The sequence below is a fragment of the Neomonachus schauinslandi genome, chromosome 11 (assembly GCF_002201575.2).
Source record: "Neomonachus schauinslandi chromosome 11, ASM220157v2, whole genome shotgun sequence".
Lineage (NCBI taxonomy): Eukaryota > Metazoa > Chordata > Mammalia > Carnivora > Phocidae > Neomonachus > Neomonachus schauinslandi.
In genome coordinates, this window is record NC_058413.1 from 20,906,066 (window position 1) to 20,917,474 (window position 11,409).

Here is an 11,409-nt window from a genome sequence, read left to right on the forward strand (position 1 = left end):
GAATAGGCTGAGAGTGAATGAATGGAAAAAAAGATATTCGTGAAGATGGAAACCAAGAGAGAACAGAGGTGGCCACACTTACATCAGACAAAATAGATTTTGAATCAAAACTGTCATAATGAGACAAAGAAGGTCATCATATGATGAAAAATAAGTCATCATCAAAAGTATATAAGGGCCACTCTTCCTCCACCACCTCCCATAGCTACTGGTGTGGGGTTAGTGGGCCAGATAAGCAGGGAATTTGAGCAGGCAGGTGCTCCCAGTGCCCCAGCTGGGCCATGGTGCAGAGTCTGTCCATGACCCCAGGTGGCCCCACCACACCAAACCAGCCTCCCAGTTGGCCTGGAGCAGCTGCACCAGTTGGGAGTTCTTTGCTAGAAGTTGGTTGCTGACAAATACGAGAATGATCCAGAATTAGAAAAACCTGAAGAGAGAGAAACTACTCCTGGATGGACATAATAACTGTATGCAAAGATAAACAACTAAATCACGAAAAAAAGATTAAGATGTTCTGTGAGGAGCACCTGGGTGATGAGATCTGCTCCATCTTGGACAGCAGTGGCTACTTTGATGTGAGAAATAAAGAAGACACGTGGATCCACATTTTCATGGAAAAAGGAGACATGATATCTCTTCCTGTAGGGATTTATCACTGCTTCATGCTGAGGAAAAGACCTACATGAAGGCCATGTGGCTCTTTGTGGGAGAACCAGTGTGGGTAGCATACAACCCACCAGCTGACCATTTCGAGGCTGGGTGGTGGTGGGCAGTATGTGAAAATTTTGGCACAGACAGCGCAATGGTGCTCCTAGGGTCTAGCTCACCCTTCATTCACCCTTCTGAATGTCCTGAACATGATCACAGCAGAGAACCTGTCCTTTCTCCTTGCTTTTATATTGTTGACTTGGGATTAGGTGAGCTTTCCTTTGCAAGAGTTGATTGGAGTATGTTTTAATGAAAGGAGCTTTATTATAAAAGTGATTTTTACATAGAAGCAAGTCTTAACAAATTGAGGTTGAAATCATATCAAGTTGAAATCAATTCAAGAACACAATTGTATCAAACTGGAAATCAATAACAGGAAGAAAATTAGAAAATTCACAAACGTGGAAATATTAAATAGCATGATTATGAACACCCAATAGGTTGAAGAATAAATCAAAAGAGAAATAGAAAACTATCTTGAGGCAAATAATAATGGGGATACACAACATACCAAAACTTTCAGGATACAGAAAAAGCAATTCTAATAGTGATAAATGCCTAAATTAAGAAAAAAAAGTATTATCTCAAATAACCTAATTTTACACCTCAAGGAACTAGAAAAGGAAACTAAGCCCCAAATTGGCAAAAGGAAGAAAATAATGAAGTTTAGAGCAGAAATCAATAAAATGGAGATGAGAAAAACAAATAAAAAGGATTGACAAAACTTAGTTGTGTTTTAAAAAGAAAATTAACAAACTAGCTATACTAAGAAAAAAAAGAAAAGGTTCAATAAAATTGTAAGTGAAAGAGGAGACATTATAATTTTTATTTCTGAGAGCACAGAAATTAAAAAGGATCATAAGAAGCTGCTGTGGACAATTCAATTCAGCAGCAGATTAAAAGGATTATACACCATGTTCAAGTGGGATTTATCTCTGGGATGCAAGGATGGCTCAATAGAGGCAAATTATTAAATGTGATGTACCATATTAATAGAATGAAGGATGAAAATCATATAATTATCTCAATAGATACAGAAAAAGCAATTGACAAAATAAAGCAAGCTTTCATGATTAAAAACTCCCAACAATTTAGGTATAGATAGCATGTACCTCAGCATAATATAGGTCATATATCACAAGCCCACAACTAATATCATCACACTCAATGGTGAATAGCTGAAAGTTTTTCCTTTAAGATCAGGAACAAGACAAGGATGCCCACTCTCACCATTTCTACTCAACATACCACTGGAAATCCTAGCCAGTTAGGTAAGGAGAAAGAAATAGAAGCCATCTGAATCATAAAGGAAGAAGTAAAGTTGCCTCTGTCTACAGATGACATGACTTTATACAGAAAACCCTATAGACTCCACCAAAAAAAAAAAACCCAAAACAAAACAAAAAAACCCTTAGAAATAATAAACAAATTCAATAAAGTTGCAGGATATAAAACCAACACACAAAAATTAGTTGCATTTCTAGACAATACTAATGAACCATCCAAAAATGAAATTAACAGAACAATCCTATTAATACTAGCATGAAAAAGAGTAAAATAATTAGAATTAAATTTAACCAGGTAGTGAAAGATTTGTACACTGAAAACTAGAAAATGATGAAAGATTGGAGAAGACACAAATAAATAGAAAGGTATTCTATGTTCATGGATGAGAATAATTAATATTGTTAAAATGTCCACAATACCCAAAGTGAGTGACAGAGTCAGTGCAATTCCCATCAAAATTCCAGTGGCATTTTTTATGGAAATAGAAAAAAAAAAAAAACAAAATTCACGTGGAACCACGAAAGATCCAGAATAGTCAAAGCAATCTTGAACAAGAAGAACAAAGCTGAAGCTATCACACTGCCTGACTTTAAGATATACTGCAAAGTTACAGGGTGGTCCTAGCATTAAAACAGACATGTAGACCAATGGAACAGAACAGAGAGCCCAGAAATAGGCCCACACATTTATCTGATCTTTGATATAATATATGTATAAAATACATAAATTTATAGACACAGAGAGTAGAATGGTGGTTGCCAGGGATTGGGGTGAAGGGAAAATGGAGAGATGTTGGTCAAAGGGTACAAAGTTTCAGATGTGCAGGATAAATAAGAGAAATGATATACAGCACAGTAACTATAGTTAATATGGTATCATATATTTAAAATTTGCTAAAAATTAAATTTTAACTGTTCTCACCAAAAAAAGTTAAATATGTGAAGAGATGGGTATTATTAGCTTGATTGTGGTGATCATTTCACAATGTACATGTATATCAAAACATGTTGTACACCTTAAATATATGTAATCTCTATTTGTCAGTCATACCTCAATAAAGCAGGGGGAAAGATAGAAGCTATGACATTAGCCCTTTCTTGACTACCTTGAGTACAGGAGTTGGTCCTCCATGACTAGCAACTGAATTGTAATGAGGATATAAGGCTTTAGAGCCGCCAAATGCCGAATAAGGTGTATAATATTTTAATGAGCGAGCAGTTATTTTAAGACTATAAATGTTTGATCAGTATAGTATGTCAGTGATAATACATATCAGTTCTTTTGTCTAACCTTGGGGTGATATCTACATAAATAACACAACTCTTGGAAGTTTATAGGAATATATTCATTGCTATTACTTTCTAGGTAAATAAACAGAACCTAAGAAAGTTTAAGTGAATCACCCAATGTCACAAAGCTAATAATGGAGAGATTTTTAAAACTAGAAATCCCAACTCCCCAGCCAACCATTTGCCACTTCACACCTTCATAGAATGTCACCCAGGTAAATTCAAGACCATGGGCACTAACCTTATACTATGCACCTCTATAAAGTGACATTTTGAATACACTCAACAACTGAATAGGTTATGTTTTATTTCTTTTTAATGCTTAGTCAATAAGATACAATTACAATGACTCCTATCTAATCCTGATGTGTAATATTATTTATGTATGCTTCCGTGAAGCATATGCAAAAAAGCTGGATTTGCTTTGGGTTAATTGGTATAAACTGGGTTAATCTTTTTGAGCAGGGATTATGTGGCTCTTGCATGACATGCAAGAGAAGACTTAATTAATTTTATGAAGCATAATGGCATTTTGCCATTAATGTTGTTCCTTTATTTTTCTATATCTTTCCCATCTCTTTCTCCAAATTTCTCCCCTCCCTCATTTTTTTATTCTCTTGGGTGGTAAAGAGATGTAGTCATGTATTATGAAATGTATTTTTATGTTGTTTGATGCTGAAATTAATGCATTTTGATATTGAATTCCCAGTGAGGCATTTTACAGATCACCGTATTACTTTTTATTTTCCTTATGAGAATTTAGTGAAAGGACTAGCCTTGTCCCCACTATTTACTACTGGGAGGAATCATTGACAGCTCCTGATAGTAGAAAAAAGAAACTTTTTAAGAGTTAGGGTGTGGTTCAAGTCTCAGGACATACATGTTCCACCCTACCTCTATCCTACAATGTAATAATGTGAATCTGGCCCTACTTATATACCCTTCACCCTGAAGGAATGGTAATGGGTTTGGCCAGGATTCTTCAGCTTAGGTAGTGACCCCTTTATAGCTTGATTCTTAGATAGCTTAGGTAGTGACCCCTTCATAGATCCATAGCATAATATTTAAACTTAGTGTCCCAGTGACCTTGAGTTTGGAACATGCTATTGATAGAACTTTGATTTGCTTCACATGAGCACTTCTTTTTCACATGATTCTGGAGACATATACCCTAACTTTAGTCCCAGGAAGGGAAATCTTTATTTACTTAAAATAATGATCATGTTCCTAATTCTCTTGGCATTGATGGTTCAGGGGGTAGGTGTGTGTAACTCAGCTCTGTCCAATGGGACATGAGGAAAGACTGCTGAGGAGCTCTGGGGAAGTAGTGGATCTGGATGTGAAGTCTATCTGCCACAGCCATATGAGTATGAGGGGAACCAGCATGAAGAAAAGCTGTAAGACTGAGGAAAATAGAATAGAGATTTTTTTAAAAGACAACCTTTGGTAATTAACATCACTGATGTATTCAACCAGTTGTGAAACATATCCAACTAATGCTCTTCCTATTATGTGAGATAGTGTATTTCCATATTGTTGAGACCAATCAGATTCTGGCTTTGCTATTACACACTGCTGAAAGCAACTCACCTGATGCATGGTATAAATAACAATACTAGGCTATGCTACAGTAAGAAAAGAAACCCCTATATCTCAATCACCGCATATAATAAAGTCTCACTTCTTGCTTAAACTAGTCTCTTGTGGATCAGAAATCTTTTCTTTATCTTGTTTTTATGTCATCTGGGATACATGGCCTTCATGGTTGTTTTGTAAGAGGAAGAGTGAGTTGGAGGTTCAGTAAGATGCTTTTAAGGGCTAAGCCTGAAAGAGGCTTACTTTGCTTCCACTGACATTCCACTGAACAGAATTCAGTCACATAGGTTCAACATAACTACAAAGGAGGCTAGAAGATACCATCCTCCTGAGTTCCCACAAAGAGGGATTGATAGGATAGCATACAATATTGTGTCTACCATAGGAAATAGATTGTTAAATAGCTCAAAATATATCAGAACATAAAACAATGTTTTAAGGTTTTCCAGAGAAACAGAACCAATAAGGGGTGTGTGTGTGTGTGTGTGTGTGTGTGAGAGAGAGAGAGAGAGAGAGAGAGAAAGTCTATATCTATCTATGTATCTATCAGTCTACCTACCTACCTATCATGTATCTAGAGAAAGAGAGAGACAGGGAGAGAGAGAGAAGGAGAAAGAGAGGGGATGAGAAAGATTTTAAGGAATTGACTCCTGAAATTGTGGGGGCTGGCAAGTCTGAACTCTGGAAACCAGGAAAGAGCTGATGTTGCAGAGTGAGTCTGAAGGCAGTCTGGATGCAAAATTGCCCCTCTGCCCCTTGAGGGACCTCAGTCTTTTTCTCGTAAGGCTTTCAACTGATCGGATAAGGTCCATTCACATTATGGAGGGTAACCTGACTCACTCAGTCTACTTATTTAAATGCTAATTTCATCAAAATATACCTTCACAATGACCTCATATTTGACAGCTGGCATAGAATGGTGTTTGGCCAAGCATTTGTGTACCATGGCCTACCTAGCCAAGTTATTACATAAAATTAACCATCACAGTGATAACACTTAAAGTTAGCTTTAACACAGATTCATTTATTTTTATGAATCTACCACAATAATTTCCAGTGATAACCATCCAACTCTGACCTCTGCTTGTGAAGTGGTGGTAAAGATGTTCTGATATACCCCAGAACTGATGTTACTGATCCAAGTATTCAGCTTCATGGGACTGGAAGCCTAACGACCAGATTCTGCAGCCCTAAACTCTGTTGTAGAAATAATTACATTATTTTAAAGTAGGGTGTTTTTTTTTTAAGAATTTATTTGAGAGAGAGAGAGAGAGAGATAAAGAGAGAGAGAGAGAAAGAGAACGAGGGGAGGGGCAGACGGAGTGGAGAGAGAGAATCTCAAGCAGACTCCCCGATGAGTGTAGAGCCTGAAGCAGGGCTGGATCCCACGACCTTGAGATCATGACCTGAGCCGAAATCAAGAGCCAGATGCTTAACCAACTGAGTCACCCAGGCTCCCCTAAAGTAGGGGTTTTTGATGATCAGTCTGGTGCAGACATGGAATAACAACATAAAGAGATAAATGAAGGTAAGATAGATGATACCCTGAGGTCCTAGGAGAGGGCAGCACAGCACACCACTCAGAGGGATATGTGGGAGGAGCTTCAAGGGGGCAGGCTTATCCAAGCAGGTGTAGGGGAGAGAGGGAGAGAGAGAGAGAGCACCTGTGGGCAAGTTCCTTCATTGGGAGTCAAGGTGGAATATTCAAACAGAAAGCATGAAAGGATTTTACCGGTGCATTTTAATGTCATTAGGGCCACAGTCAGGGGAGGTCAAGAAGAGAAGCTTGTGTAGGAACCAGCCTTAATCACACTGGTGCACCTGATAACCTGGGCAGGGTTCTCACAGCCTTCTTCTGGATGTTGAGGCTTCAGGAAAACAAAACAATTTAAAAATTTACAAGACATGATCATAATATCTGTATATATTAAAACTCACCAGAGAAAGCTTTATAACTTAAAACCAATGTTATCACTTGAAGGATTATCAAAGCAGAAACAAACCATCAAACATTTATTTGACTAGTCCACTACTCTACATGGAACAGGGAAACATTTTTTGTAAACAAGTCTAGCTCAATGATGTGATTTGTTGAATATGAACCAGGCAGAGGAATTAGATAATCTTAAAAAGTTAGAGCTGTCTGGTAAATCACCCTGATCCAAACATCTGGAGATTCTTATATATGGTGTTATAGCATCCCTTTACCTTGGCACCACTGTCAGACCTAATTCATCATTACTTCCTCTTTTCCATAATTTCCAGTGATCAAATGCCAGTAGCTTTTCTTGGATCCTATCCTTATGTCAACTTTCCTAATTTCAAAACATTTTCACAGCACAATATGGTTTCCAAGTTTGTGCCCTTAAATTCTTTTCCTTGTGTGGGTATCATAGAAATATGCATATGCTGGAATTTTATGTAAAGGCAGTACATGATTAGGAGCAATTACTGTGCATATTTATAGAATAAATTCAAAACAGATCATTTTAATACATAAAAATTTAAAATTTTTGCACAATTATTACACATAAATCTTTTTTTCCATGCATAGGTTTGGGGGTTTTTTGGTTAATTACACTCATAAAAATTATATACTCTGCTAAGTATCCTTAATAGGAAGTCATAAGGAATTTCATATTTTATCATTTTTATATATAAATAAATTTAAATACTTAAGAAAAAAGAAAATAAGATACAAATTGAGAGTTTTGGAAAGATAGTTAAAAGAAGTTGAGTTATCTATCATTAAATGTCCTTTAATAATTATTACAGGGAAGTATATGTTTTCTGCATTATTGTATGATATTCCATATTTAATTGACTGTGAATATTATTTTTAACTTTTTTCCCCTTGTTTTCTATGTTGCTCTATAAACCTAATAGCTATTTTTAAAACTGCATGATATTCTAGAGTGGACGCCCTCAATGATTAATCAGTTTTATATTATTGATCACTTGATCATTTGTCTTTTTTTTAAATAACAGAAACAATTATGAGATGACATTTTCACATAATATATTTTGTTTTTATACATTTGTTTGATTATATTCAGAGAAAATATATCAATTTATCAATGATTACAAACAATCAAAAAAATTTAAACCTATTTTGGTTTGCTAAGGCCAATAGAATGTGGAAGAAATGATAATGTATTTGTTCTAAAATTAGGCTTCAAGCAGCCCTGCTTGCCTCTAGCCTTCCTTAAAATCCTGTCTCCTCCATGGTAATAAGCTTGAGCTTGCCTGATGAGAATGAGAGGCCACGTAGACTCAGTTTTCCCCTGAGTTCATTGCATACCAGCTTAGAGCCAGCCAATATCAAACTTACATGTAAGGGAACCCAGCCCAGCTCAGCAGAACTGCTTCCTTGACTTGCAGTTGTCTCAAACAGCCAAGTTGTGTCAAAGAGCCAAGTTATTTTCAAAACTGCCTAGATAAGCCACAGATGGCAAGCAAAAATAAACCTTTCTTATTGCACCCCACTGAAGTTTTGTGAATGTTTTCTTGGTTAACATTATTACGGCAATAGATGGTGTCCAATTTATTACATTCTCACCAGCAAAGAGATTTTATATATTAATATTTTAGGCAAAAAATGTAACATATTCTCTAAAATTCTAACTCAAGTCCTCAGATATAAGTACCCATTTGGAGCAAATGAACAAAGTCATAGACTATGGGGGCTACTGCATGTGTGTTTAAAATTTTTATCATGTAAAACCTATATCATATGTCACCTTAAAAATAAATATAGTGCTTGGAAATGAGGAATTTTTACCTATCCTTAATCTGAAGGATATGGCTCATCATTAATTTGTTGTTTTGGTTTTGTAACATAATGTCATTAGTGAAAAGAGGGTGTTGTGAATATTAAAAAACACACAAACTTTAGCGAACTTTTTTTTAATTTTTATTTTTTTAAAGATTTTATTTATTTGAGAGAGAGAATGAGAGACAGAGAGCATGAGAGGGGAGAGGGTCAGAGGGAGAAGCAGACCCCCCGCTGAGCAGGGAGCCCGATGTGGGACTCGATCCCGGGACTCCAGGATCATGACCTGAGCCGAAGGCAGTCGCTTAACCAACTGAGCCACCCAGGCGCCCACTTTAGCGAACTTTTAGTGAATTTTCAATTTAATATGGCTTGGATGGTGATTCTGGATTTAGCTAATATCCTGCTACTTTCATTTTTAAAATTGTTCATGGTAGACTAGTAAATAAGTTTTAAGTGTTAAAAAATGCAGTCGTGTATTAAAACAAGGATGTAGCAGAAAAATTAGACATTTTTTTCTCCTGAATTTTTGCATTATGAGAATGCAGACTACTTCAGCACCAAATGTGAACACAAGATGTGTTGGTGTCTATGCTTGGGAAAGTAACTAAAATAATGCCTTACATTTATTAATAGAATGCCAGCTGTGTTTAAAACAGAGAGGTAGGGGTAGTAGAGCACAAGCTCATTTTTGTCAGGATATATATTTTAAATATATCTGCCATTCTAGCACTGGGGAATTAAAATTAAGTCAGGTTTGTGCTAAATGTAGGTTAGGTCTATATATTGGCAAACTTGGAAACAAAGAAGAAAAATAGTCACGGAAAGTGATATCCTTGCCATTAATGAAGAGCAGTAAGACAGGAGGATTACAAAAACCAGGACATGTATAGTAAGGTAATATCCAGAAAAGGGCCCCCAAAATAATAACTGTCGAGAAAGTTTGAAGTTTGTAAGTGAGAAAGTACAATTGAGAATAAGGAGGATAAGAAATGAGGATTTAGCTCATGTCCCAAACACATTATTAGAGTTCTCTACTTATTTTTAGCATCACTTCCTCTATTTATCCCAATGACCCCTACCATGTCCTGTGCTCTCAAAGTACACCTCACATGACTCCATCATAGATCATCTTTCCATAGTGTACTCTAAACACATGCTTACATGCCCATCTCCTTCACAAGATGGTAAAATCTCTGGGGCAACAACTTTCTATGAACCAATTCTGTATCCTCAATTCCTTACATGGTACTTGATTCATAGGGAGGTGCTCAATAAATTTTTTAAATGGGTGAATAAATATCTAGGTAAGCAAATAGAAGTAGGGAACCTAGGCTCTAGGGTGCTACAACACAGCAAAGAGAAAGAAAGCCATGATAATATTTGAGGCTCCTCTTCTTACTAAAGTTTTACATGAGGTGGGTTAGGTATCCAGGCATGGCAGAAGGAAACTATGAGTCAGCAGAGTCTAGGAAATAATGAGGCACAACTTGACATATTAAATAACCCCTACTTAGGAAGTACCTGGTCTCAAGAGCATTAGTCACCTAGAAGTTAGAAAGGAGATAGGGTAAATGATTGTACATGACTGAAAGGAGTAAGTGAATAGAACATGTCCAAGTAATTTAATACCTTGTTATATTGATCTCCCTCCATCCAATTAAGTTTTATAAAGAAGATTAATTTTATGATGAAGGTATTTTAGTAAGTTGTTGCCATTGTATTCTCTTGATTATGTAAAGTTGCATGCCATGCTAATTTGGCTTCTTAAACTTAGTACAATGCCATATTGCTCACTGGTCTTATCTTGACTCCTTTCAGAATGACAATGAGTCATTAGAAACACAACTTCCCATCTAGTTCTGGAGTCTCGTGTCTTTGGCAAAACAACATGGATAAGTTGCACACAGACCTCTAGTCATCTGAGGGATGTTAATCTCTATTCCCTGAGCAACTTGGAATAAATGTTTAGTTGTCAGGCCCAGCCTTCCTACTTTAGACTGAGATTTCATTATGAAGATGAGTTTCGCTTCATCAAGAGGTCCATTTATGAGGGAAGTTTAAGATTGGGAAGAGCAGGCAGGAGGTCAAAGGCTTAGGACTGGGTTTGCCCAACCCTGCCAAGATGGTGTAGATTCTGTGCTGTCCTGAAAACGTAGGAGAGGGAAGTGTGGGGAATGAATGGATGGATGGACGGATGGATGGATGGATGGATGGATGGATGGATAAAAGAGTATGTACTGAATCTGTAATGTTCATATGTTTTGACCTAGAAATTCCAATTTTAACAGGTTACCTTAAGAAAATCTTCAGTAAATGTGCAGGAATGTTTACTACAATGTTAATTATAACAAGAAATGAACAAAAAAGTCCACTAGTAGGAGATCAGTTTAATAAATTGACACTGCATACCAAGGATTGCAATACACCCATGAAAGATGTCTGTGTATATTAAAAACACAGAAAGGTGTTATTAATGAACTATTACATTTGTTGAAAAATCTCTTACAAATTAACAGATATGATACACTAATATTTTTTAAAAGGTCTAGGATACCCATCAGAACACTAAAATTGGTTTATCTCTTGTGTAAATATAGATGCAATTTTACATTCTTCTTTATCTACCCCCCATATTATTTGAATAGTTTTTCATAATAAGCCTGAATAACAAGAAAAAAATCGGTAAAAACACAACATTTTGATATGTTAAAATGCCATAAAGGATATAGCTTTGGTGGGAAGAAGACGTTCTTG

At 36.3% G+C, this 11,409-nt stretch overlaps 1 pseudogene; it reads left to right on the forward strand.

Annotated features, from left to right (window-relative positions):
- Positions 1 to 281: 281 nt before the first annotated feature.
- Positions 282 to 815, forward strand: LOC110575979 (annotated as a pseudogene).
- Positions 816 to 11,409: the final 10,594 nt, after the last annotated feature.